The following is a 24,581-nucleotide window of genomic DNA, read 5'->3' as shown; positions in this document are numbered from 1 at the left end:
ATCATGGTGCTCCAGTAGTTCAGCTTCTGGATCTTGGATGGAAGTTTACCTGAGGATACCCGGCCCCGTTAGCAGTGGGACATGAGCCATAGCCAGTACCGGGATCTCAGTTCATCCTGGGATGGCTTTGGATAAGGACCTGAGACATCCAAGCTCAGCTCTGCCTCAAACTCCTTGCACAGACCGTTGCCCCAAAATCCACACCACAACTTCACAGCTGGACCTTCTGGGTCCAAAACAGCGGTGGATATAGGTGTCTACAACACACCTTGCATAAGCAGGTCCTCACCTCCAGGGCAGTATCTTCACTCTGTTGCAGTGCTCCAGGTAGGGGAGTGCCCACCGACCAGCAGCTTTGGGCGCTTCATCTACCTGCTCCATGGGCAAAGGAGGGAGCTGGCAGAAGAACAGCCTCTTGCTGGTTTAGGGGAATGTTTAATTGCTGGCTTCCACAGCCAGTGCAGAGCTCCTAAACTGATGATGTGCTTCAGCTGTGAACTTGCCCAGAAGCACTGAGGTGGGTAAGTGTTTTAATAAAATCCACCCAGGGCATTTATCTCCACATAAATATATACATAATGTACGCTCTTTGTACAGCAGAGGATGCTAGCTCGAGGCTGGAGGAAACCATTTGTTTCTGTGAGTTATAAGATCGTATCTGCAAACACCCCTAACAAGCAAAGATCAGCGCGGCGGCGGAGCTGGAGCTGGTCCCCAGCACAAGCTGTTTGCATACAGCAGTAATGATGCAAACGGGCTGCTGTTCAACATGCTGATCAACATAAAACCGTCGAAATTAAAGGCTGAGGAGACACAGGAGCATGGCCATAAACATTTATTGCAGCTCTCTGTGTATCATCAGCTGCTGATTTTGAGGCGATGGAAGTGTGCAGCTGAAATAATGGGGTGTATCAGAGGCTGTGATGAACTGCTCTTGATGGATGGTCGTAGAAGCGAAGCAACGTGTCATCTCCAGCGCAAGGCTGTTCTTAAAATAAAGTGAGAAGGGAGGATTTGTTGCCTTTATTAACACTAATCTCTTATGATTTTGGAGTCCACGCAAGCAGTCAGGACCCGGCTGCTGCTGAATGAGAAAGCCAGCTTGAAGACGATGTGCTGGAATATCCCAGGGGAATGGAAATAAAAGTTGTGGTCTCTAAACTCCAAGTGTGTCATCTGCTGGAAAGCTGACACCGCTTCTGCTTCGTCTCGATGCATTTTTCATTTGTTTGATCTCCCATATGTTTTTATCTCTGTTCTTCAGACAGAAAAGCAAATCTAGGAATGTATTCAGCTATTTTCTTTTTTTCTTCCTTACTGCAGGGAGACAACCCAAGTTCATTAACAGCGATAGCGAAAATTTGCCTGTAGACCTGACGCCCTTATGTATCATGTCACCCACTGCAACAAGGACGCACACCTGGGAGGGGGGGAAGCTGCTCTGCCCCCCGCAAGCAGCATTTCTGCCCAACAGGCTGAGCCAGAGACACCTGCACTTGGAGTGCAGAGCTGCTGTTATCAAGTCATCTCCTGTCAGCTCGGAGCACCCTGTAACGCTGGTAGAAAACCATTTAATAGATATTTTTCTTACATTGATCTGAAAATCAAGGATATGGATTGTTTTATAAAAGGGAACTTCTGATAAAATCTCTCTCTCTGCTAGAAATGATCCCAAGGAAATAATTTTGTGCCAAAGTCTCTGACTTACAGATCATCCAGGGGTTTTCTGTACCTTATATTTGAAACCAGAGACAACCCAATGGACTTCATCAGAGTTGCAGATGGCTTAGCTCTGGCTGCATGTAACATCTTCGGCGAGCCACGTGAAGAACTGTCTTGTACCCTGCACCTGCTCCTGTTTTGGAGACTCCTGGGCATGGTGGATGCAGAGGGGCTGCCCATAGCTTGTCCTCCAGAGGGGGATCAGCATCCCAGCTAATGCCTTATCAGAACCCTATTGCACAGAAAAACATGAGCTAAAGCAAGAAGCAATGCAATGACATCCCTGTCCCAGCTTCATGTGTCAATCTGAGACATCCCTGACACCCCATGATTTAGCACGATATTGGTACCACACTGGTTTTCTTACCACTCCCTCTACACCAGCCTTTCTGATAAGACCAGCCTGCCCATGTGCCTCTACTGTATCTCATTTTTCTCATTCAAATGTGTTGCAGAAGGGACTTGCTTTTGTTGCCACCAACACAAAGCTGAAATAAATAAATAAATAATGGCTACTTCAGTATGGGATGTGGGCGGTCGGAGAAAAATGGGTTTCCTGGTGCTTTGTATGTCCTACAGCCTATTAACTGGTACTCTGTTTCAACTGCTTCTTGTTTTGCCTGACAGGTTAAGCCTGCATTGGCTTGATGAGACATCAGTGGAACAGCTTTTGTCCCAGCCAGCCACGATTTCCACTTCCAAAATTGAGAAGTTCAGCATTTAGCCGCTGTTGAAGACAGCTTTTCCTTTGAAGACAGGCATCTCTTGATGTCACTGCACCACATCTCCCTCACTGAGACCTCATGCAGACCCTGCTGAAGGCTGCCGCAGGCTACGGAGAAAGAAAATCATTTTCTTCAAGACGAGGGTGGATGCAGTGAGCGATGGAGGCAGTGTGGCAGTACAGGGACATCAAGACAGAGTTTAGCTGCCTGTGTGACACTTTGGGCATACAGATCCCTGCTGCCCCAGTCCCTGCAGCACGCCCTCCTCATTGGGACATCGCCACTTCGCAGACCCCTCTCAGAAACAAAGCTGCTAATCCCACCTCCTCACAAAGGTTTCCTTGAGGAGTAGTCCATGAGATAGCTAAAAGGGCTGGGGTCTGGAGAGGGTCTGATCCACAGGGCTGTGACAGTCTTGCCTTGATGGTGTAGGTCCCAAGAGCAGCCGCCACTTGGCTTCCTCTCCCTGGGGATGTAACCTGGGGCTGGAAGACCTGGGATCAACTTCCCCTTTGACGTTTTCAGGAACATGAATGAGCAAATTTCAGCTAGTCACTGTGAGTGAAAAACACCTCCTGTGATTTCTGCTGGTTCTGCTGGTTTAGAAGCCTGGAGCTGAACTCATCACATAGGCTCTTCCTAGCATCAGGAGAGAGAGGGTCTGCCACACAAGGCAAGTCTCCCCCTGTTCAAACACATGTCCTGGGGGGAGATACATCTCCCTTTCTCTGCAGCCCCTTTCTAAGAGAAAGTCTGAGATCAGATGGCCCATGTTTCTAAAGATCAGTCCCCTCTCTTGGTTCCTAACTGGACCGTGGGATGCTTGGACAAGCATCTGTCAAGTGACAGGTGCCATCCCAATCCCACAGGTGGGAGCTGGCTAGAAATCTTGGCTTGACACCAGCACCTTCAACATCTGATCGAGTTTGGAAAGGTCTCCGGAGAGCAGACCTACGGTGGAGGTTTGCGGGGCAGCAGCCCAGTGCACATCCCTGCATTACGTGCTGTCCTAGGAGAGAGAAACATTTGCCATAGCTACACTGTGGAAGACAATGGGGTGGAAAAAGGACATCTGTGCTCTACCTCCTGCTCACTGAACGAGAGTTTCTAGACTTGCTTTTAAAGGAAGACACTCTGCCATGACTAGCAAAACTTCAGCCTGCCCAGCCAAGCCAGCTGGACAGCCATGTGTCATCCTCATCTCTATCGCAGTACATGGAGGAGGGAAGCTTTTGGGGCATCACTTTGAGTAAGCAGTGCAGGATGTTGCCAAAAATTTCTGGGTTTGTGGTGACATTCTGGAGCACCTGCTTTTTACACATTTCCAGCCATCTGTGTTCCCAGACATCAGACGGAGCCTGAATCACTGGGGACCCTCCCTGCCTAGGTGTGTGGACGAAAAGGGAAGCTGGCATCTTTCTCTATATTATTATCCTGGCCAGTGCTGCTACAGAGAAGTTTGGAGAGCCACTTGCTCGATGACACACTATGCTAGTTTCCCCTGTGTCTCAAAACCTTCCCTACCATAATACCTTGTTGTCTTCTCTTTTGTGCCTTAAGAATCACTGCCTCAGCCCTTGCTTTTCCTCCTGAGCTGCTCATGCCTCCCCCAGACCTACAAGAGCCCTGTGCCATCAGCGATGGCCTCTCCAAAATTCACTCCCCATTTCTTCTCATTCAATCCTCACTTCTTAGTAGAGATCCAGACACCTGAACCTGCTTTCTCTAACCTGCCCTGAGTTCTTCTTCAGGGGTGGAAACCTGAGAAACATGGACGCTAGCACTCCTAGGAGTGCAAGAAAAGGGACCTTTTCAGCGTGGCTTCAATCTCAGGGGTTGCTCAGAAGCCATTTGTCAGCACTTGAGTTCCCATGATGGAATTTGCAGCTCTGGCAACCTTTTGAAAGGGGGCCAGCACTTGGAAACTAAATCCTTGGGTAACCTGATTACGTCTGTGGACATACTCCGTTTGACTGTGACCCAGGAGGGCTCACCTTAATAGCAGCTTTCAGAAAGAGTTTGCCAAGAGTGGACTAAGGGAAAGGCTGCAGCGTGTTTCTGTTTGCATTGACACATTTGCCCCATTATTCATGGCTGGTGTGTGTTTTGTTTCCACTTGGTTCCCAGCATACTTTATAGATGGGTTTTCATGCCTTCAAGGCAAACAGCATTGAAATGGTGCCAGCACAACAGTCCTTTGCCAAGAGCCAATTGTGCTTGCCCTGGGCTTTGGTTTTCTTTGGCTATAGTCCCAGGAGAAGGTGTCTGTGGTCCTCCCTTGTCTATGCTGCCTCTCCTCTCCCCTGCCCTGCTCACTAATTACTTTTTGAATCCATTGGCTGTTTGGGGGGTTGGGGTTTTATGTTTGTTTGTTATTTTTGTTTGTTTGTTTGTTTTGTTTTGTTTTTAATTAGATGTGATGGAAGAGCAGGAGTCCCAAAGATGAGTGCTATGAACACAGGTGTCCGAGTCTTTTTCCTCCATTTGCTTTCAGTGCCAGCTGAAGGGCAAGGCTGTGACATTGGAGCTTCCCTCTCATTAGACACCAGGTAACGCAGCTGGGAGAGAACAAAACCAAGCAGACCTGTTCGGGGGTGAAGGAAAGCTGCCACTAGCACCTCTCAGAAGCCGTAATGCTCCCAGTGGCTGCTGTGAGTTGCAGACCCTCTGCTGCCGCCAGAAAGCTGGAGAGAGGAGCCCCGTGATGGTGCCCAGCCCCACAGCACTGCTCCACAGGTCCTTGACCAGTCAGACGATGGTGACCTGGGCTCTGCTTTCTGTTCATCTCAGCAGAACTGGAGAAACCCCGCTCACAGCTCACTCACCAGGGCTCACTGCAAGGAAAATCGCCTCCATCTCCCTGCTTAGAACACAAAAAAAAATGGAACAGAGTGCTGTTGGGGACATTGGAAATGCCACCAACAGGTCTTCAAAGTCTTTTTACCCAAACCCAGTACTTGTTTGCCTTCTCCTAAGACGTTACGAGGCCTGGAGGACAGGAAGAGAGCCATGCTGAGGGTTTCAACTCCTCTGCAATGAGTTACACTGACCAGCCCATGTCTGCTAAAAAGTTTCTCAGGGGGCTTTTTGCTGCTGCTGGAGCTGCTCAGCAGCACAGGGGGACAAGACAAAGGGTTTGCCTTTGCCCTCTGTAAAGGCACGACTCACGGCACCCGTGTGGCTCCTCTCCCGGGCCAGGAGGGTGCTGCAGCTCTGCTGGTGCCTGGCAGAAGAAAAGCAAACTGTCTGCCGTCGGCATTTGATGGAAGGCTTTCCACAAACACAAGCTAATGGGAATTCCTCAGCGGTGTCCCTGGGAGCTTCAATATTGGATCTGGGGGCAGCCTTTTGTCCTCTCAGCAGGCAGCTGGACCCGATGGGCTTAACCCTTCACAGCCTACGAAGTAGCGGGGTCCTACTGTGGACAGGGGTCCTGCCCCTGCCTTGGCCCATCCTCACGTTGTGGTGGCTGCTACCCCAGCCCCAGAGCAAAGCGTTGCTGCTCTTGCAGACCCTTTGCTTTGCTGGCAAGGAGCCGGGAGCATCCCACAGTGTGGTGTGGGCAGGCGCATGGGGCAGCTGGGGGGTTCTGCCTGTGCCCGAGGAGAGCAGCTGGAAGCACGAGTGGGCAAGGGGGGAAGCGACGACAAAAAAGAGAAATAAGGAAACAAAAGGAGCTTTTTGGGGGGTGGGGGATGTTTGCATGAGGGAGGGCAGGAATTTCTTTTCTTTGCCCGAAAGTCTGAAGTGCTTTCTTCAGTGCCTCCGTCGCTGCATGGGGCCCCGGTCAATAACATTCCTCGCTCGGCCTGCGGAAGGAGACGGGCCAAGCACGGCGCGACTGAATGAAATTCCTCTCACCTCACCCCGTAAACATCCCAAGAGCCTGGCCCCATTACGGCTGGGTACAAAAGTCCGGGTCCGAGGCCCAACAAAAGGATGGGGAAGAAAGTGCTGGTTGCCACGGCAACGCTGTCCAGGCCGCCTGGTTTTATCAGCAAGGGGCCCGGGTTTTCTGCCTGAGTTGCAGGAATCTGAGGCAATTTATTTCCACTGCAAGACGGAGGCTTTGGAGAGAGGGTAAGGGAGACTGCAGTTCCGCACAGGCCTTGGGCTGGGAGGGCTGGTGGCGGCACTCTGTGGAGAACCCAGCCCTCGCACTCTGTGGAGAACCAGGCCCTGCAGTGTTGGCGACACCCCAGGGAGCAAAGCGACCACCCAAAGCTGCCCCTGCAAAGGTTACAGCATGGCATTGAGCCTCCGCGGGGCCCCGTCCCACCTTCCTGCCCCACGACATGCACTCGCCCCAGCCTGCTCTGCAACGCATGGAGCCCACCCGTCCCCCTCGCTGTCTACATATGCCCGATGTACCCCTTTGACCCTGCTCCCAGAGCCCCGGTGGGTTCAATTGAATGGGGAAAGTCTGTTTCTTTAGTAGCTTGAGAGCAAGGGTTTGGGAAATTAATCAGCGCATGCTTTATTATTTTACTTCCAAATAAACACTGGTGAGTTCCAGTTCCAGCACGGTCCCTACTGCTCAGAGAGCATCCAAGTGGCTTCTGACCAACTTGGATTGTGGTGGGAACATCTGTCACCCAACGCCCATGGACCAGCAGAAGAGGGAATACTTACTGCCCTTGCATGTCATTTAGCTAAGCTAATGTGAAGCATTAAAGCTCCCTGAACCCCAGCTGATGGCTGGATTTGGGGTGAGATGGCTTTGTGTTGGTATGAGGAGTTCAGCTGCAGGACCTCCCATTCTATCTGGATCCATGTCCTCCCCTACCACTTCTGGCGACAAGAGAAATGATGTGCTAAAGGCCTGGAAGCAGTAGGGATAACATGGCAAGCCATGCTGAGATAAATCTTACAAAGGGTATTAGACAGAAGAAAGATAGTTCAGGTATCACCATGGGGAATTCAAAACAGTAGGTGCATTGGGCAGCAAAGATGCTTGGGACATGACCCCCAGCCAGTGTGCAGGAAACAATAGTGCTGGTTGCAGGGTCAATACGCAAGATGGAGAATGACAGTATAGAGACAGAACAGTATAACAAAATGACAGACAAAAGTCAGATATTTGGATGTGCTGAGCTCAGCACAAGCTTGCAGATTCCAAGTAAAAGTGTCAGACTGCAGGTTTGGTGGCGAGGTTTTCAGAGGCAGAAGCTGTCATGGAAGAGAAAGAACCACATTGAAGTTTGTAAATGTAATTTTTTTTTTATTATTATTATTTTTTAACTCTTTTGGGGATGGGAGGGTTGTAGGATGGGTTGGGAGCATGCAAAGCTTTACAGCAAAACTTGCAGACCAAAATGGTTAAGCAGCTAGAGGGAACACAGATAAACTCTGGCTAGGCATGCCACAGGTAGCATTTAACTGAGACTGCCGGCTCACCTCTGGTAACTAATTCTTTTATCCAGAAAAATTTCTAGACAAATGCAGCAAATTCTGCTCTGTGCAGTAAGAGGGAAATTACTAGTTAAACTGAAGATGATATAAGAAATAGAAGACAGGTACAGAAGACATACCTCGGGAAGGAAGGGGTAGTGGGCTAGACAGAGTTCACCACTGGAGTCTCTCTAGAATCAATCCAGGGATATATCTTGTTTATTCTCTTCATGAATGATGTTGTCATAAGCAGTGGAGGTGCTTAGGCTAAGCTGGCTGATGACGCCAAAGAGGGAGGCACTTTGAATGCAGAGGATAAGGGGAGATCTGGCAGAAAGCAGCAGACAACCTTGAGCAGGAAACTCAAGGAAAAAAGTTGAAATTCAAGAGCATGAAATGCAAGACTAGTCCCAGGGCTTTTTGTGATAGACAGGGAGTGAGTCAGCTGGACAAGCCAAAGGAGGAGGTGAACTTCATCGCAGCAGTCACAGGTGATTATCAACCACCAATGAGCTAAAGACTCAAAGAGGCAAATTATGCCCTAGGGGGCCTGGGATATTTCCAGTGGAAGCAGAAAATTATTAATAACACGTAAAAAGTACTGACAAGACATCATCTAGACAAGGATATAAGTCCTGGGCAGTTAGGCTGAATTCACACCAAAAAGCTGTGCAGAAAATCCTTCTGGGATGGTGAAGAGGCTGGACATGTTATTTCACACCTTGCTTTATGAAGCAATGGCTGCAGGGAGTTTAGGTCTCCATAGGCTTGCTAGTCGGGGTGGTAAAAGAACCCACAGGAGGAAGAAAAGCTCTATAAAGTGATGGGTGATTCTGGCACATGAATAAGAGAGATGCAAGCAGTCCATAAAAAATTGGATAGTGTTTGGGAGGCAGGTCCTGACCAGGGGAGCAGGGATGCTCAGGAGCAGCCCTTCACTAAACTAGGGGAAGTAAAGAATTCTTGGATAAGTTAGAAAAGTCTTCACTCTGCAATTGCCTGAAACATCTGAGCAAAGTCCTTGATGACCACAAAGACCCTGTGCCCCCAGTGTCTCCAGCCCACCCGAAGGACATCTCTGTCCTTACATTCCCCTGGGCACTCTGAAGGGTCTCCTTTGCAGAGTGTCCGCCTGTGCCCTGCTCTGTCTCCCACACTGCATGCTTGCCTGGAAATTGATCCCCACTTCAGCTTTACAGAGGAAAAAAGAAAAGGAAAGCCAGCAGACTGGGCCTTTTGTACTGCAAAGCAGATTAGGGGCCTCCCAGGGACCTGCAGCTTGTGCTCAGTGGAAGGGAGGGCTGGGAGGGCAGGAGGGAGGGGAGGCTCTGCTCTCAGCCCTGCCTTCACCCTGCTCTTTGCAAATTCTTAAACTCTGTTCTGTCCAACTTCCTTCCTTTTTTTCTTTTTTTTTTTTTCTTTTTTTTTTCTTTTTTTTTTTCCCGCTTGTCACTATGGATCAGCATCTTGGGGATGAAGATCCTTCCAGTTCCTGTAGTGCATTTAACTCCTGAAACGTGTGTCATGTTCCCCTGCTCCCATCCTGAATCAGGAAAGCATTCACCCAAACAAAAGCCAAATCCCCCTCCTAGGGGCAATCAGGAAAAGAGGTCCCCGCAGTGGTCTCTAGTCTGATGACAAAAGGTTTCCTGGACTATAGACAAGAAGGCCAATGCTGCCTGGGATTATAGAAGCAGCTGTGGGCAGCAGGGATTAGCCACCACCTGTGTGATGAACGCGACGTGGCTCTGGTCCTGGGGTCACGGGGCCACATGCCAGATGCTTGGTGCTACCTGTCTGCCCAGGCTTGACTCCAGAGTTGCTTTCTGTACTTTTGAATGATTGATACCTCCTTATTATAGCTTGTAGGAAAGAATCTGGCACTGGTGAGAGAGGCAGTGATGCATGTGTAGAATGCCAGCACTCACACATCTTGTTGCACTCAGGCACAGGGCTGCTTCTAGGGCAGCAGCTTGGTTTAACATCTCCTTATGTGCTGGCTTGGGCTTCATTTTCCAGGTGCCTGCCATGGGGTGGCTAGCTTTGAGAAAGACGGAGCACCCCCAGCATAACCCTCTTTGAGTGCACCCCAAAATCTCTTCCCTTAGCCCTCTTGGACCCAAGTTTTCTCATTTGTAAAACAGCCATAGTACAGACCTGTCCTCTAGCAAGGGAGTTGCAAAGCCAAAATCATTAACAGTTTTGAAGCATTCAGCTATTATAGTGAGCTTGGTTGAAAAGCTCTTTAGGAGACTAATAATTTTACCTCCTTAGAGAGATTGAATAATGTGCAGTGAGTCCTGCCTGAGGCTCCATGCATGGAACAATACGGTGGGAACAAAGTATTGTGAGAATTTTTGTTCACTGTGCAATGCTCGTCCTGTGAGCAGGATGAAGTGGGGTCCTCTAAAAATGGCTCAATTTTGTAATTAACATTAAAATTAAAAATCAGTGCATTAAAAAAAAAAATCTGTGAAAATGAATTTAACTTTATATTTCTCATGCTGCAAACAGCTTGGTCTTTGAGCATTTTGTATGTGTGTGCTTCGTTCAATAATAATCAAACTTTATAACCTATCCAACTCTTTTTGCCTAAGAGTTTAGGATTTTGGCTGAATTTGGGTATATTTCACAAGAGTAGAAAGAACTGGGATGAATAAGAACTCTTCTGTTTCAGTTATTTTCTTCAAACTCGAAGGCTATGTTAGGTGTTTGGAGATGCAACCTGCTGCAATAAGGTAAGCACAGCAACAGAAGCTTGAATTTTGTTGGGAGATGTCAAGAAGCTAGCTTTTCCAATCCTATTTCAGAATATTGTCATCAGGTTTCTTCATCATATTGGACCAGACCCCAGAACTGACCTCCTGTAGCACTACTTCTGCTGGTAGCCATGTGCTTGGAGCAGCGATGGTGTGTCATCCTTCCCCAGGCTCCTGACAAGCAGGTTTGGAGAAGACGGTTTAGCCTTTAACCTTCAGGTGCTTAGGTTGGCCCTGGGAATTGACCATCCCAAGGTAATGGCACTGAGCGCTTGTGAGCCGAGTTCAGGGTTGCACCCTGATACCCACAGAGTATGAAAAGCCTCTTCCCTTTCCTTCTTCCATTCAGTGGACAGAAAAAGAGAGTGCTGGTGGCAGACCCTGCATTATGGCACTTGTGGCTTTTTCCTGTCACTGACAATAGCAAGGGGCATCATTAGTTTCCAAGCAACTGGTTTAGTGGCTTTCCAAAGGCCTTTTGCACTGGGGTTTCTCTCTGAGGGCCCTGTTTTCTTTCCCTCCCTTTAAAAACATTATGCTTTCAGCCAAATCCAGATCCCACTCTTCTGCTTGCAGGTGTTTGTTTGTTTGTTTTTTCTGTTCTTTGGCTTTGATTTTCAGACCCTCATAGGTGTCTTTTTTTCCAATAACAGCTAATACGGGCTCTCTTCATGGATGTCCCAAGAGGGATTAGATCTGCAGAGGCAGCAACATGAAGTGATGATGGCAGAGATTAAAAGCTGGTGAGGTCGGCAGATAACACAGTGGTAAGGCATAGTCCCACATAAAGGCTTGTAAGCTTGGTACTTCTCATAGCCTGGAGTAGTCAGACTGGAGGAGAAAGACAATGAACTGGACTGAACTGGGATCAGCACACAGCTTTGGTGAGACTTCACACCTACCAATTCTAGAAAGCCACTTGAAAGAAATTTGGCTGAACTCAACATAGTCCTCATCTTGGGTCACAGAGACACCACAGCAGGGAGAGACACCCGTGATGATACTAAATGCCATAGCATATTCCCTGCTAAAATCAGGGTTATCTCACTGATGAGCCTGGGGCTTCTGAAGAAGAATAAAACTAAAATACCGGTCTTTACCACGTAAACCTGAATAAAGCTGGGTACTTCTAGGGATGAGGGAAATGAAATTCTCCAGACTGCATTGTTTAAGTGGTCCCCAGCATTCCTCTGGCCCTAAAACACAGAGAAATGTATGTGTGGATATTTCAGCCAGAGACTTGACTTTTCAGAACCAGAATGATGAGTATTTTGTTCCTGGAGCTATACTTGTTTTGTCTTTACAATGTGAAATTCCAGAAGAGAAGGAGGGCTTACAGGCTTCAAGGAGCAGTAAGGAGCAGCTGCTCCCTAAAGGAAAGCCAGCCAAGAGCCAAAGGTGACCCCAATACAGGCAGTGTCCTCACAGTCAGGGCACAGTCCCAGAGCACCTGAACCTGGCAGGCAGGAGCAATGGAAATGCCTTAAACCCTAAAAAACCCAAGAGGTAGATGCTGCACGTGCCACTAATAACTGCTAATAACCCCCTGAATTTTTCCTGATGCCCTCTTGTGTATCATGTGCATTGGGAAATGAGGGGGAATAGAGCTGGGAATCAGAGAGCTCACGTCAACCTCAGAGACAGCAAACATATTAGATGTGCCCAACATGAAACAGGATCTAACGAGGAAAAGGAGAGGGAAGGTGGAGTGGGATCCATTATTCATAAAGGCAATAGTAGTACAACACAGTCTCCATAGACCGATGTGGCACTGGATAAGGTTACTACAGAGACACGGGTTGGTAATAGCATGCCAAACTGAATACAGAAAGCAGAGAGGTGCTGAGCCCTTCCCTTCCCTTCCCATCCCATCAGATAACACTCTGGGGTATATGACAGAAGAAATGAGCTCCCTTGGAAAGCTCTGTTCTTGGTCCTTTGGGGAAGATTTGGGAAATCAGAAGCACAGACAGCACAGGAAAAGGGAGAAACAGCTCCCCAGAGAGGAGTGAGGTAGAGGATATCATGGTAGCAAAGAAACAAAGGAAGCATGAGCATGAATCAGACCTTAGAGTCAGCCTCAGAGCATGAGGTCCAAGAGCTTTGGTGCAGGCTTGATGGATGTATCAGAGCTTCCTGTGTTGCTGTGTTTTCTGCTCCTCCTCTCTGTTTCTCACCAAGGGTGATCCTGATTTTATCAGGAAATCTATCAGGGCTTGGCACTTGTCTCCAATTACAACATGTATTTGCTATGGCTTTGCCACTTCTCACAGAACAATGATTTCTATCACATCTCCTGGACTTGCTGCTTTCTCTCTTTCCTCCCCTTGCCACTGGTGTCCTGCTGGGAAGGCTGGTGGCCAGACATTTCTGACACCAGGATGAGTGAGCAGGCATCTGTGTCATGCTGACCGTGACACCATGGAGGCGACATCCTGGCCAGTGGTCTTCAGAAATTAAACATCTTGTCTGGCTGGGCAGGAGCCTGAGCTCTGGCTTTGGAGCACTCAGCTCACAAGCACCCTTGGAGCATGCTGGAGTGTTTGCTGCAGAGAGGGCAGCAGGTGGCTGGTGGGAAGGTGGAGGTTAAAGGGAGAGGGAGCAATTTCCAGAGAAAGGGCTGTAGTGTTTGCAGCTCTTGTTTCCCTCAGATGTGTCACCCGCGGTGGTTTCTAAACCAGTGCTACTTAAATTGTGTATGATTAGCTAGACTTAGCTCCTATTTCAGGTTGTGAATGGCAGCTATTATCTGCACTGCAGTGGATGCTGGAGCTCAATCAGGTCTGCGGGGCAGCTTCCTAGGCACTTGGTGGGGTAGATACAAGGCCTTCATTGAGCAGAACGTATGATGAGCTATTTTGTCCAAGGGGCATGATGCTGCTAACCTGTTGGGCCTATTTGATGTGTAAGGGAGAGGAAATGGGGGAGAGGATTATCTATTAATTAACATAATTAGGTGTTGAATGTAAATATGGACTACAGACTATCATCCAGGGGAAAAATCCACCACTAACTACAATGTTTTTTTCTGCCTTCAACAGAATCAGACCTGAAAACTTGGGGCTGGTAGAAAATGAAATATTTCCTACCTCAGGCAGCTTGTGTAAGGCAGAAATGTGTGCAGGCACGCAAAGATGATCTCCCAACTTAACAGGTGAGGAGGCAGCAACAGACGCAAGCTCGTGCTAGCAAGGTGGTGGCCTCGGGACTCTCACACATCCCTAGAGGATGTTTGGATGTGGTAAAGAAATGATTTTACAGTGCAGGCTGTACCCTCATGCTTGGTGTGACTGGCTACTTGCTCCACACTGCACACGGAAAGAACAGCCCCTGGCTTTGTGGAAGAGGCCTCCTGCAATTCTAGCCGTGTTGTCTGTTCCCAATACAACGGGATCGCTCCTGTCTGACAATTGGGGTTGATACCTGGAGGGAGCTCCCCAGTAGTTTCACCTGCTTGGTAGATGCTCTGCTCATTCCCCAAAGTCAGAAACTCTCTCATTTCCCAAACGCAGCTGAGGAAGACTCTGCAGGATCAGACCCTGCTGGTGCTGCAGGGGTGCTGATGCCCAATCCATGCATGCCATTGTCAGGCTGTTCCTGGAGGAGTACATGGCTTGAGCACACTTCTTGGATCATGTCCCAGCTACAGCATCCAGGCTGCCAAGCACTGCAGCCAGAAACACTTACCTCTCACCTGGAATAGGGTGCGTGATATATTTAGAAACCCACTTTTTCCATTGTTTTTAATTACATTCAGCTTTTCTGATAGTCCTGCTGGTGGTCGGCCACACGGTTTTTAGCAAATGCCACCCAGCAGTGTGCAGGCCCTGTGTCTGCCTGTGAGCCAGGTCCCATCTGGCTGTAATTACTAGCTTCACATCAGCAGAAGAATGTAATATTTAAACACAAATGTTCGATGTTTGCATAGAAAACCTTGGGATAGAAAGCTCTTGATGATCAGCCTGCAGGAGAGGAGGTGGGGCTGCTACAGGTGAGCCTTGAGGTGTATCAGTAGAGTTACAACAAGACTTTGTGGGACTCATAGAATCATAAAATATCCCAAGTCGAAAGGGACCCATAAGGATCATCAAGTCCAACTCCTGGCCCCACACAGGTCTACCCAAAAATTCAGACCATGTGACTACGAGCACAGTCTTCGACTCTGACAGGCTTGGTGCAGTGACTACGTCCTTGGGGAGCCTGTTCCAGTGAGCGACAACCCTCTTCGTGAAGAACCTCTTCCTGATATCCAGCTGAACCTCCCCTGTCGCAGCTTGACACCATTCCCTCAGGTCCTATCCCTGGTCACTAAATAGAAGAGATCAGTGTCTGCCCCTCCACGCCCCCTCATGAGGAAGCTGTAGGCAGCGATGAGGTCTCCCCTCAGCCTCCTCATCTCCAGGCTGAACAGCCAAGTGACCTCAGACGCTCCTCATACATCTTCCCCTCTAGGCCCTTCACCACCTTCGTAGCCTTCCTCTGGACACTCTCCAACAGTTTCAGCATCTTTGTGTACTGTGGTGCCCAGAACTGCACACAGTGCTTGAGGTGAGGCCGCACAGCGCAGAGCAGAGCGGGACAATCACTTCCCTCGACCAACTAGTGATGCTGTGCTTGATGCACCCCAGGGTACGGCTGGCTACACAGATACATGGAGAGAGAAGGAAGCCCAACACTGAGTCCAGGCCCTCTGTGCCTTGCTGCAGGCAGAAGTTCCCCACAACCTTGCATCTGTCACTTCTTGCTTGGACAGAGAGAAGCTGCAGGCAGAGAAGCTCTGATCACTCTTGTGTGTGAGACTTTGCCTCACTGCCTGATGATGCTTTGGAGAAGGATCCACTTATGATCCTTTAGAGAAGGTAAAAAATGAGGCACTGGGCTGACAAATACAAAAACAGCTTCATCCATTCCCAGGCACCCCTGGGAGGTCGCAGAGATATGTGTGCTGTCTGCAGCATCCTCTTTTTCACATTAAGGTCCAAGGACTACGTGGCACACCCAGCTCAATGACAGCCCTGAAGCTGCTGCTGGTCTGTGTTCCACCTCTTGTAGCGTCAATGGAACCCTGCAGCATTTTCTTTCCCAGTGGGTTTTTCCCCGATATCTCCCCTCCTTTTTTTTTTTTTTTTTAATCACACCTTGAGATGGCATTCATTCATGATGCCACCATGTGGCTGGGGGCTGTTTCTTCCTGGGCTTTTCCTTGTTTTATACCAGCAGGAGGTTAGAGCAGATGCAGGCTACCAAATGCCTCCTCACTGTCTCCGGGGGGTTCAGGGCCTTTTTTCTGCAGCTTGTGCACCCAAGGCAAGCCGCCTTACTGTCGTCATTGCCTCTGAGAAGCATTGCTCATCTCGGCAAACTTTAAAGCCGCATCCTGACAGACCAAAATAAATCAATCAATAAATAAATCGTTCGTCTCGTCTACTGGATTCTGCAGTTTATTTCCTCGGTGCTGATGAAAAATAGTTGGATGCTTAGTAGCTTCATGAGACTAATTATGATAAACGGTCCCATCGCTGCTAATATCCGGCCATTAATTCCCAGATGGAGCTGCAGAAAATGTCAGGAATGGAAATGTCAGCTCTCTAAAAGGACCTGGCAGGTATTGAAGTGGGGACTGGAGCGTCAGCAGAGGAGGCAGCAGGGGGAGAGACAGGAATTAGCTGGATGACGATACACATTTGGAAGTTTTACTTTTTCTGACTTGATCACCCAGTTTCTCCGTTATGTCTCTCGCAAGCGGTGCCATGACCATGGCTCCCTTCAAATTTTTGAGCTCTGTTCCCTTCACTGAGGCAAAAGACTTGGTGCCTACTAAGTGGATGACACTTCCTTTGGGGGGAGGGAGCTCAGCCTTAAGCTTCAGGAGTCTCTTCCCCATGGAGCTCCCAGAAAGGTCACTTCTTGTAATGCTGGCAGGAGTGACCAGCAGCAGCACTGACCATAGCACGTGGCGGTGCTGCGGAAGCAGACGCCTGGTTCTGATCACAGTGGCAGGTTGCTTTGGCCATCACGTGAGGGTGACGTGCGACTTGCCAAGGCTGAGCCCAGTGGGACACACTTCCAGATGCCAGATGCCAGATGTAGTGTTGACTCATTTGTCTCCTTCGTTCTCCTCCCAAGGTGGCAGTGGCCGTTGCTGGACTCAGACATCACCCAGACATGGCTTCTCTGCAGGCTGCTCTACAGCACGGGCACACCAGTAACACCCATTACACCCAGTGCAGGCCAGGGAGGCTACTTGCAACAAAAGGTCAAGCTCATCTTCCATTTTCCTATCAGTTTCATGTTTGCATTCACATTCATATTTATGTTATTGCAATAATCACAGTTGCATACAAAAACAAACAAACAAAACAAAACAAAACCAGACTGAAAACAGCAAAAACACTTGTTTTTTTTGCTTTCTACCAATAGTTTTTAATGGTTTCCCTCTGTGTTAGACACAGCTCTTTATATTCAGTACTAAGCAGGAAGGCACTTCAAGAGTAGATGCACCAGCCACACAGATGATGTGAATGCCCAGATATTGATGATGCTGTTACTAATGGCAAGAAGTCAGGCTGACACTTCAGAGCAATAAATTAGCCAATGAACAAATGTCAGGAAGATATGTTTCGAAGTCATTCTAAATCCCAGAATGTAGGGTTGTCTTCTTGTGTGGAAAGCCACCGCTCTGACACATTGGCATGCTCAAGCCTCTGTTTCTGTTCTTGTAGACTTATTCCAAAACGTGCTACAAAGAAATACATCTATTTTAATAGAGCCTATCTATTTTATTCAGTCCATTGGCTCAGGCCTTGCTTTGTACAGCTTTTGCAATATTATTGTTCAGATGAGGAGCTATTCCAGCTTTTGGCACATGCTTTCAAGTGGAAAAAATCCAAGCAGGTCGGGGATTCCTTGATAAAATGCCAGTTGGTTGAAATCAAGTTTTTGTTTGTTTGTTTTGTTTTTGGAGAAATTCATTAGTTTGAGCAATGCTGTTTATCAGCAGAGGATGGAATTTTCACCCCAAACCAACTGATTTGGACACTTACCTGTTGGGTAACATTGAGCCTGATCAGTCTGGTCCAGAACACAGCATTGAAGTGAGGTTCCCCACACCCTGCAATGAGCACCCAAACCACAGCCCTCGTGGTAGGGAGCCAAGATGCCTCTACTTCTCTCATGAAAATCTTGATGTTCCTCGGGAGGCTTCAGGGAAAAATGACCTTCAGGTCATTTCCCCGGTCTTATTTTTTTTTTAAAAAGTGTTCCCCTGACCTCCCTGAATGCACAAAGTTGATAGACTGAGGACCTCGGTCCCTGTATGTCGTCTGGGAAAGCCAGAGTTGTAAGACTGCTAGTATCTCTTGCAGTTCTTTTGGGATGGTTTTCACTGGAGGCGGGTGATACATTTCCTAGAAGAGAGCAGTTCTATCTATAGTTTCCTGAGTGTTGTGTTTTGCATGCTTGAATGTTGTTTGTATTTCTGAGATTTCTGCAGAGTGCCAGGAAATGTCACCTCTCAGGCTACATTCCCAGCACAGACTGGCCGTATTGGCTTCCTCGTCACGCAGAACCTGCTACTCTTACCTTGGATGACTCGTGTCCCAGCTGCCAACAGCCTCCTCTCCTCAGCAAGAGCTGCTGACACCTGCTTTGCTGCTCCTGGGGGCCAGGAGTTACGCTGAGGGCTTGATTTTGATGCTTTCTCCAAGGAAGATGGAAAAGTGCCAGGACCATGTCTGCTGGGGTGGGGGACTACGGTGCTCCAAGTCCCCCGTGAACATCCTGACAGATGGCCTGCCCAGGTATCCCCTCAGGCTGCATGAAACCTGGCTGCTCGTCTGGCTGGGGCTTCTGAGGAATTAAGGGTCTAGCTGCAGGGGATTTGGGAGCCAGAGGGTGGGATCCTCAGGAAAATATCTGAAAGCAAGATCCCAATAAAATCCATGTGGGTTCTTCTTAGAAATATCTCCCTGCTTGCTGGTGGCTGACAGGATTTTTCTATTTGTGGCCATATAGAGAAGATGGCAGCATTGTATTAGAGATGGTTCTGGCCAATTCAGCCAAGAAAAGCCTACTGCAAGCTTTGCTGCCCATCTCTGCCGAGAGCTCATCATCTGAGGCTTCCTGAGCTCCATCACCACCACTCTCTCCTGCTCAGGCATGGCCCTGGCAACCCTTGCTACCATCTTCCTACTTCTGGCCAGCCCCATGCTTTCTGTGCACCTTCCACGGAGAAGCAACCAACGCCTGCAAAATCCTCTCTGAAGCCTTCTGGCTGGGCTGGCGTTGGGATCCTGACTGTGAGAGAATGTGCCCTGGGGAGATGCTTTGCTGCAGCATGGTGGTGGAGACGAGGGAGAAAACTAACCAACACAAATACCAAAGTCTCAATCATTGTTTGAGGTTAAGGGGGAAATTAGAGTTTGAAAGCACAGAATTCACAGCTGGCTGGTATGAACTGCTACAACAGTCCCAGCCTTTGTGAATTCAAGGTAACCATCTGCCCTTTGTTGAGAAAGCTGTGACAAGTAGTGGGAATATAAAGGTGAATCTGTCTTGATGTTGCTTTCCCAGAAACAAATTGCATTTCCAGGAGAAGGGCATCAGGCAGCATGAAGCCAGACCTCATCCTGTCTCTCCCTGCTTTGTGACTTCCTTGTGGGCTTGCATTTTGAGGGTTGATCTAAGTAGATTCTGTCAAATGTAGCGTTAGCGTTGTCAACATGTGGTGTTTTACTCTAGATTAATGCTGTCTCTTGTGTGTGGGAACACACGTAGGTGTGGAGACTGAGAAATCTAGGGCCTTATTCTCCAGTGGCCTTGTGTTTAGAGGATCATTTACACCTTCAGCAAAATGCGTGTGGTGTGGGTATGGAAACACTGCTAAATCTGAAGGTGCTCACCACCCACGTTGGAGAGGTGCAAGTGACGAAACAACTCGCGCATCATCTCTGAGGTCCACAGAAGTTGGGCATTTTGGTATTTTATTATTCCTCTTATAACTAGAGGAAGACCATTCCCTGTAAGAGTGTACTTGTACGTAATACTCTGTCCTGGTGTTTTCTGAGCTGGTTTGGGGATAGATGCTTCAGAGCTAAAGGGGTGAAAGTTGAGTGGAGGAAAAGTGCCACAACAGCTCTTGGACAATACAAAGCAGAGGAGCCAGGCTTTTCAGACAGAGAAGAGAAACAAGGTCTTGTAAATAGAGCCTCACTGGTCAAGCTAGTCCAGTAGAAACTCAGGAACCTGTCCTGGGAGAACTATTTTCTTGGGAGCTCATCACCACCTGTAACTACTGGCAGACCTGTGGTCTGGAAAGAGCACATGGCAGAAAAGGAGCAGGAAGAACTGTCGGAAGGAAGACAGAGCTAAATGTTTTGTGCCAGCCCAGCTGGGGACAGCATCTAAGCTCAGGCTGAGACAAGGAGAAACCACAAAGATGTTCAGAAACACTATAGCTGGCTATGCCAAAAACGAGCCACTACCACTTTGGATCTGCTGGTAGAAACGGGACATGGTGTTGGCACACCCTGCTGCACCCATGGGGAATGAGTTTATTAGGAACCAGAAGGCGCTTTTGAAGGCAGATCAGGAAATGAAACAACCATCACTCATTGATGGGGAGTATGATCGACTGCACACCCATCTAGTTTCTGTTCTGGCTTGGTAGGTTTTTGAAGGCCCAGCCAATTTAAACTGTTTGGTTTTCATCTCCTGGCTTGCCAAAGCATTTTGTATCAAACTTTGAAAGCCTGGTCAAAAATGAAGCACAGCTAACCAGAGGGACAGGAAGACGTGCTGTGAATTCAAACCCACTGCAAGGGGCACAAGGCTGGTGTGAAAATACCAGGCATTTTCCCATGCAAAGCGTGATGGAGCTCCATCTTTCAATCCTCTGGGCCAAGAGGCACAATCTGTGATACCACCCCTGGGATCTCCAGGAAGAACCATAATTACATTAAACTTAATCAAGGCAAGCCAGCATGTGCTCCTTTCTTAAAGCAACGAGGCCGTCAGTGTAATCGAGAACCTGCTCCTGGGGGTTTCTTAAGCAAATTCGGGGATGACAGAAGCGCGTCCCTCCTGAACTCCAAGACCTGGCAGGGTGAGGAGACGGTGCTCATTGCCTGGGCTCTGCTGCCTCCTGGTGGCACAGCCCCTTGCCCCGCTGCCATACAGCCAGGACACGGGCCTGATCCTCTGTCCCCCTGGACAGGACACGCAGCATCTCCAGAGCTACCCGGGAAGCCCTGCTGAGCTATCCCCACCTGGCCGTGCTTTTGAGTACTTAGCCCCAAAGCAGTTGTCCATCCAAACCTGTTCATCTCCCTGGGGCTGCATGAGGATGTGAGCAGGGTGAGCTCCTTCCTCGTGCAGCCCTCGTCTTGCCGGGTGTCTGCCCAGCTGGTGGTCATTATGTTCTCCAGGGACACATCCCATAGGGTTAGTCAACCGTCCCAGGTGGCATGACCCAGAAGATGTGATGGCTTAGGATGTTCACAGGTACATAAACTCAACTGTAAATAACCCCAGGGGCTGGCAGCCCTGGGAGGCAGGGGCTGGTGATAGCCTGGCGGTGGTGGCCTCTGCCAGTGGTTCTGTGGTGGCTCTGTGGCAATGGTGGCTCTGTGACAGCCCTATGGCAGCTCTGTGGTGGCCCTATGGTGGCAGTGGCAGCTCTGTTGTGGCTGTGAAGGTGGCCCTGTAATGGTGGTGCCTTTGTGGCAGCCCTGCGATGACAACGGTGGCTCTGAGGTGGCTTGAAGTCAGTGATTGCTCCCCTTGGGTGACAGTGGCATCGCTGTAGTGCCTCTTTGGTGGCAGCGGTTCTTCGGCGGCAGCAGGGACTCAGAGGTGACTCTGTGGTAGCCCTGTGGTGGTGGCGGGCGCTTTGTGGGGGCAGCTCTGAGGTGGCCGTGTGGCACTGGCTGGGGGAGGCTGCGGTGACTCCGGCGGCAGCCGTGGCCCTGTGGCGGCAGCCGTGTTGGCAGAGGGGGCTCTGCGGCGGCCCTGCGGTGCCAGGGGCAGCCCGGGGCGGGGTGGGGCAGCGCGGCCGTTGGCAGCAGCGGCCGCACGGGGCCGCCACACGGACGAGCCCAAGCGCCCGCGGCGGATTCCGCCCCCCGGCAAGGGACCGTCCGCACCCGGCCCCTCCGCTGAGGACGAGACCGGCCGCCGGGCAAGCCCCGAGCCCGGGCTGCGGCCGGGGGAGGCGGGGAAGGAGCGGGTAGGGCAGCGGAGGGGCGCTGGGTGAGAAAGGGATCGGGACGGTGACAGCGTCCCCCGGGCGGTTTCCAAGGCGCTGCGGACGCCGCCCGGGTTGGGGTTGGCTTCGTTCCTCCAGGCGCTTGGCGTTCCCCACGCTGGTGCCGAGGCCCGGGGGCCGCCCCCCGCCCGGCTCCGGGGGGCCCGGGGCGAGCCGGCCGTTGTGGGGGGCTCTTCTGAGGCTTTGCGGGGTGCCCCGCAGCGCCCAGGGGAACGGGCTGGTGAGGAGCTGCGAACGACTTCAGCTCCCTTCTTGAGGCAGAAGAGGGTTGGAGCAGGGGGTGACGCTTAAAGGGGTTTGTTGAGAGCTCGACGACTTGCCCGAGCTCAGAGCGTGGGGCTGAAATTTGGGCAAAAAAAAAGAAAGAGTTTCTGCACGGCGGTGTCTGATGGTGTCGTAGCTGGGGCTCTGGCTATCAAGAGATAAATTAATGACTGTTAGGTTTTGATCTGCAGCTTTGCTTAGGGGGTAGCTTATTTTTAAGTACTCTTCTGTTGCAATTTTTAGGCCGATTTGAATGTTATTTGAAAGAAAATAGGCTTTATTAGAGCATTTTGCTGAAGCTTTGCATCAAAGAATAGAAGTAGAGGCAACAGATCAAAAGTTGTTAGCAGACATTGAGAAAGACACTTGGGAGTTTCACTTCTCGGATATGTAAAGCCTGGATTTACTGAGAAATTGTAATTATAGTTTTGCCACAATGACACACAGACACTGTAGCTAATGTTGTGTCAGCAGTGCCATTAGAATATGCTCTCATTTTGAGTAGCTCAGTTTAGCCTAAAACAGCACACCTGGTCTATCTGGGAAACATGCTTTTCAGGTGTGAGGGACCCTGACTGAGCAGCTGGGGAAATGCGTGATTTGGCAGGAAAAAGATTTTCAAAGTTTCTTGTGGCTAAAGGATTTGAGGCCAGGCGGGTGTTTGCCATTGCAGGGAGGTGCTCCTGGATGAGGGGGTTTTGGTGTCTGCAGAGGACCTGCTTTCAAGCAGAAACCTTCAGAGCTCCCCACATCTCAAGCTTTGCAATGAGCTTGCTTGCTCAGCCTTGAACCTTGCCTTGTCAGCGGGCAGCTCTGGCCCTTGTGGGCTGAGGGAAGTGCTCCAAGTGGGAAAGCAGGGAAAGCTGCAGAGGTGGCAGGTGGAGTGTGACACCAGCAGGGCTCAAGCCAGGTTTGCAGCTTTTCTCCAGCATCTCTCGGACAACGAAGAAATCTTCAAGTGCCGGCTGTTTCACCCTGTCTGGGGTTACTGTAGTTGATCTGGCTGAAATCTCAGGCAGCCGACAGACTTGACAATCCACGCCAAGTCCTCCTGCCCACGGATGGGAGCCTGGGGTCACCACAGGACAGAGATTCGGGAGGACATCCCCGGAGCCTGAGTGTTGTTCTTCTTTCTGGGGGAGCTGGAGGCTGGGGAAGAGCACGTTGCTCCGCAGTAAACTCCTTGGCACAGCACCTAGCTCAGCGGAAGAGAGGGGGTCTCTCTTTTTCTTAAGCCAGGATGGAGCCCGTTCCTGGGAGCTGGGTGGGAGCACCAAGCCGCATGCTGGGAAACCTCCTTGGTGGTGGTGGTCTGGCTGGAAAGCAGCATTCCCTTTGTGTTCAGCAGTTCTCCATCTCTCAGTCAGCTGTAGCATGCTCAGACAAGCTGTTTCACTCATCTGTCTGACGGTAACACACTGGAGGCCTGGTTTTGTTCTTTAGTTTGGGTGGTATGTGTCAGTTTTGTGTCAGCAGTTACAAACACCAGACCCTCTCTGTGCATCTGCAGGAGCGTGACAGGTGTTTTCAAGCTGGACACCGACTAGGGTTTTGTTTAACTGTGAGAAAAGGGCTCGGGAGGGACTGCACAGAGGTGTGAGTGAGTACCTAGGGAGCAAAGCAGCAAAGAGTTAGCCCTGCAGTGGGCAGGCTTAGTGCATGCTTTCTGTGTCTTGGGTGCTTGGCCATAGCTTGCAGCAGCCTCGCTGTGGGTTCTGGGCAGAGATTGCCAGACCTGCTAAAAGGAGCACAGGCTAAAGGTTTGGGTGAGCCTTGCCTCTTGGAGATAGCTTTTTGAATTGGTTGGGTTATGGATTCTGGTCCTAAAAGGTAAAAAAAAAGCACAGTGAGTCACACTGCCACCTCTGCCCCTTCTCCCGGGAGGGATGCTCAGGTGATGAGGCAGGAGAGCCGCAGCAGGGCTTGTTCCGCATTGCTGCTGTTCCCTGTGCCGGTGCAGCCGGCAAGGAGTCCAGCAGCGATTCATCAGGAATCCTTGGATTTTGGCTGATACCAATCAATCCTGCTGGGCTGCGAAAATAGATGTGGCCAGAGCATAAAATAGCTAATAAAAACAAAATCCTCCATGGAAAATTCATTCTTCAAGGTATGAGGTTCCAGTTGCTGTGCCAAAGAGAAGCTGAGAGGAGAAAGATTTGAGATTTTTCTAGCTTGAAGGAGGGGAGAGAGTATTATTGATCTCATCTCCCAGGCCTGCACAATCTGTTCGTTCACTCTGTGTCACTTAATGGATTCGTATCATGGTAACCTTGATTTATTATCCGATTTCTTTTTTGATTGAGCCTCTCAAAATTGCGCACTGGCTTGAACCTACAGTAATAAACCCACACAGTCATTCCCTCTTATCTCAGGTGTTCATGTAATGCTTTCTCTGCTATGTTTACCTGATTCATTCTTGCAGACAGACAGCAAGGTGAGTTTTAGAAAAAAAAATCT

The 24,581-nt window shown here is 49.6% G+C and overlaps 1 protein-coding gene and 1 long non-coding RNA gene across 4 annotated transcripts in view; one reads left to right on the top strand and one right to left on the bottom strand.

Annotated features, from left to right (window-relative positions):
* The first annotated feature begins 7,699 nt into the window (after window positions 1-7,699).
* DNAH1 (dynein axonemal heavy chain 1) overlaps window positions 7,700-24,581 on the top strand; it is an 88,637-nt gene continuing 71,755 nt past the window's right edge. Inside the window, exons 1-2 of one of the 3 annotated variants that reach the window (XM_035337570.1) lie at window positions 7,700-7,710; window positions 20,187-21,097. The gene's annotated coding sequence lies outside the window, so the exon portion shown is untranslated. Of the gene's footprint in view, window positions 7,711-20,186; window positions 21,098-21,618; window positions 21,822-22,100; window positions 22,192-24,581 lie in introns of those variants that run through there. The other 2 variants (XM_035337571.1, XM_035337569.1) reach the window with 2 other exon arrangements.
* Window positions 16,995-18,401, bottom strand: LOC118173217. The gene is made up of 2 exons (XR_004754085.1): window positions 18,179-18,401; window positions 16,995-18,003 (listed from the first exon to the last, which is right to left on the bottom strand). It is a non-coding gene; the product is annotated as an uncharacterized LOC118173217 (long non-coding RNA).

This window comes from Oxyura jamaicensis, chromosome 12 (genome assembly GCF_011077185.1).
Source record: "Oxyura jamaicensis isolate SHBP4307 breed ruddy duck chromosome 12, BPBGC_Ojam_1.0, whole genome shotgun sequence".
Classification (NCBI taxonomy): domain Eukaryota; kingdom Metazoa; phylum Chordata; class Aves; order Anseriformes; family Anatidae; genus Oxyura; species Oxyura jamaicensis.
Note: the sequence above shows the minus strand (reverse complement) of the source record. Positions and strands in the feature narration are given on the sequence as shown.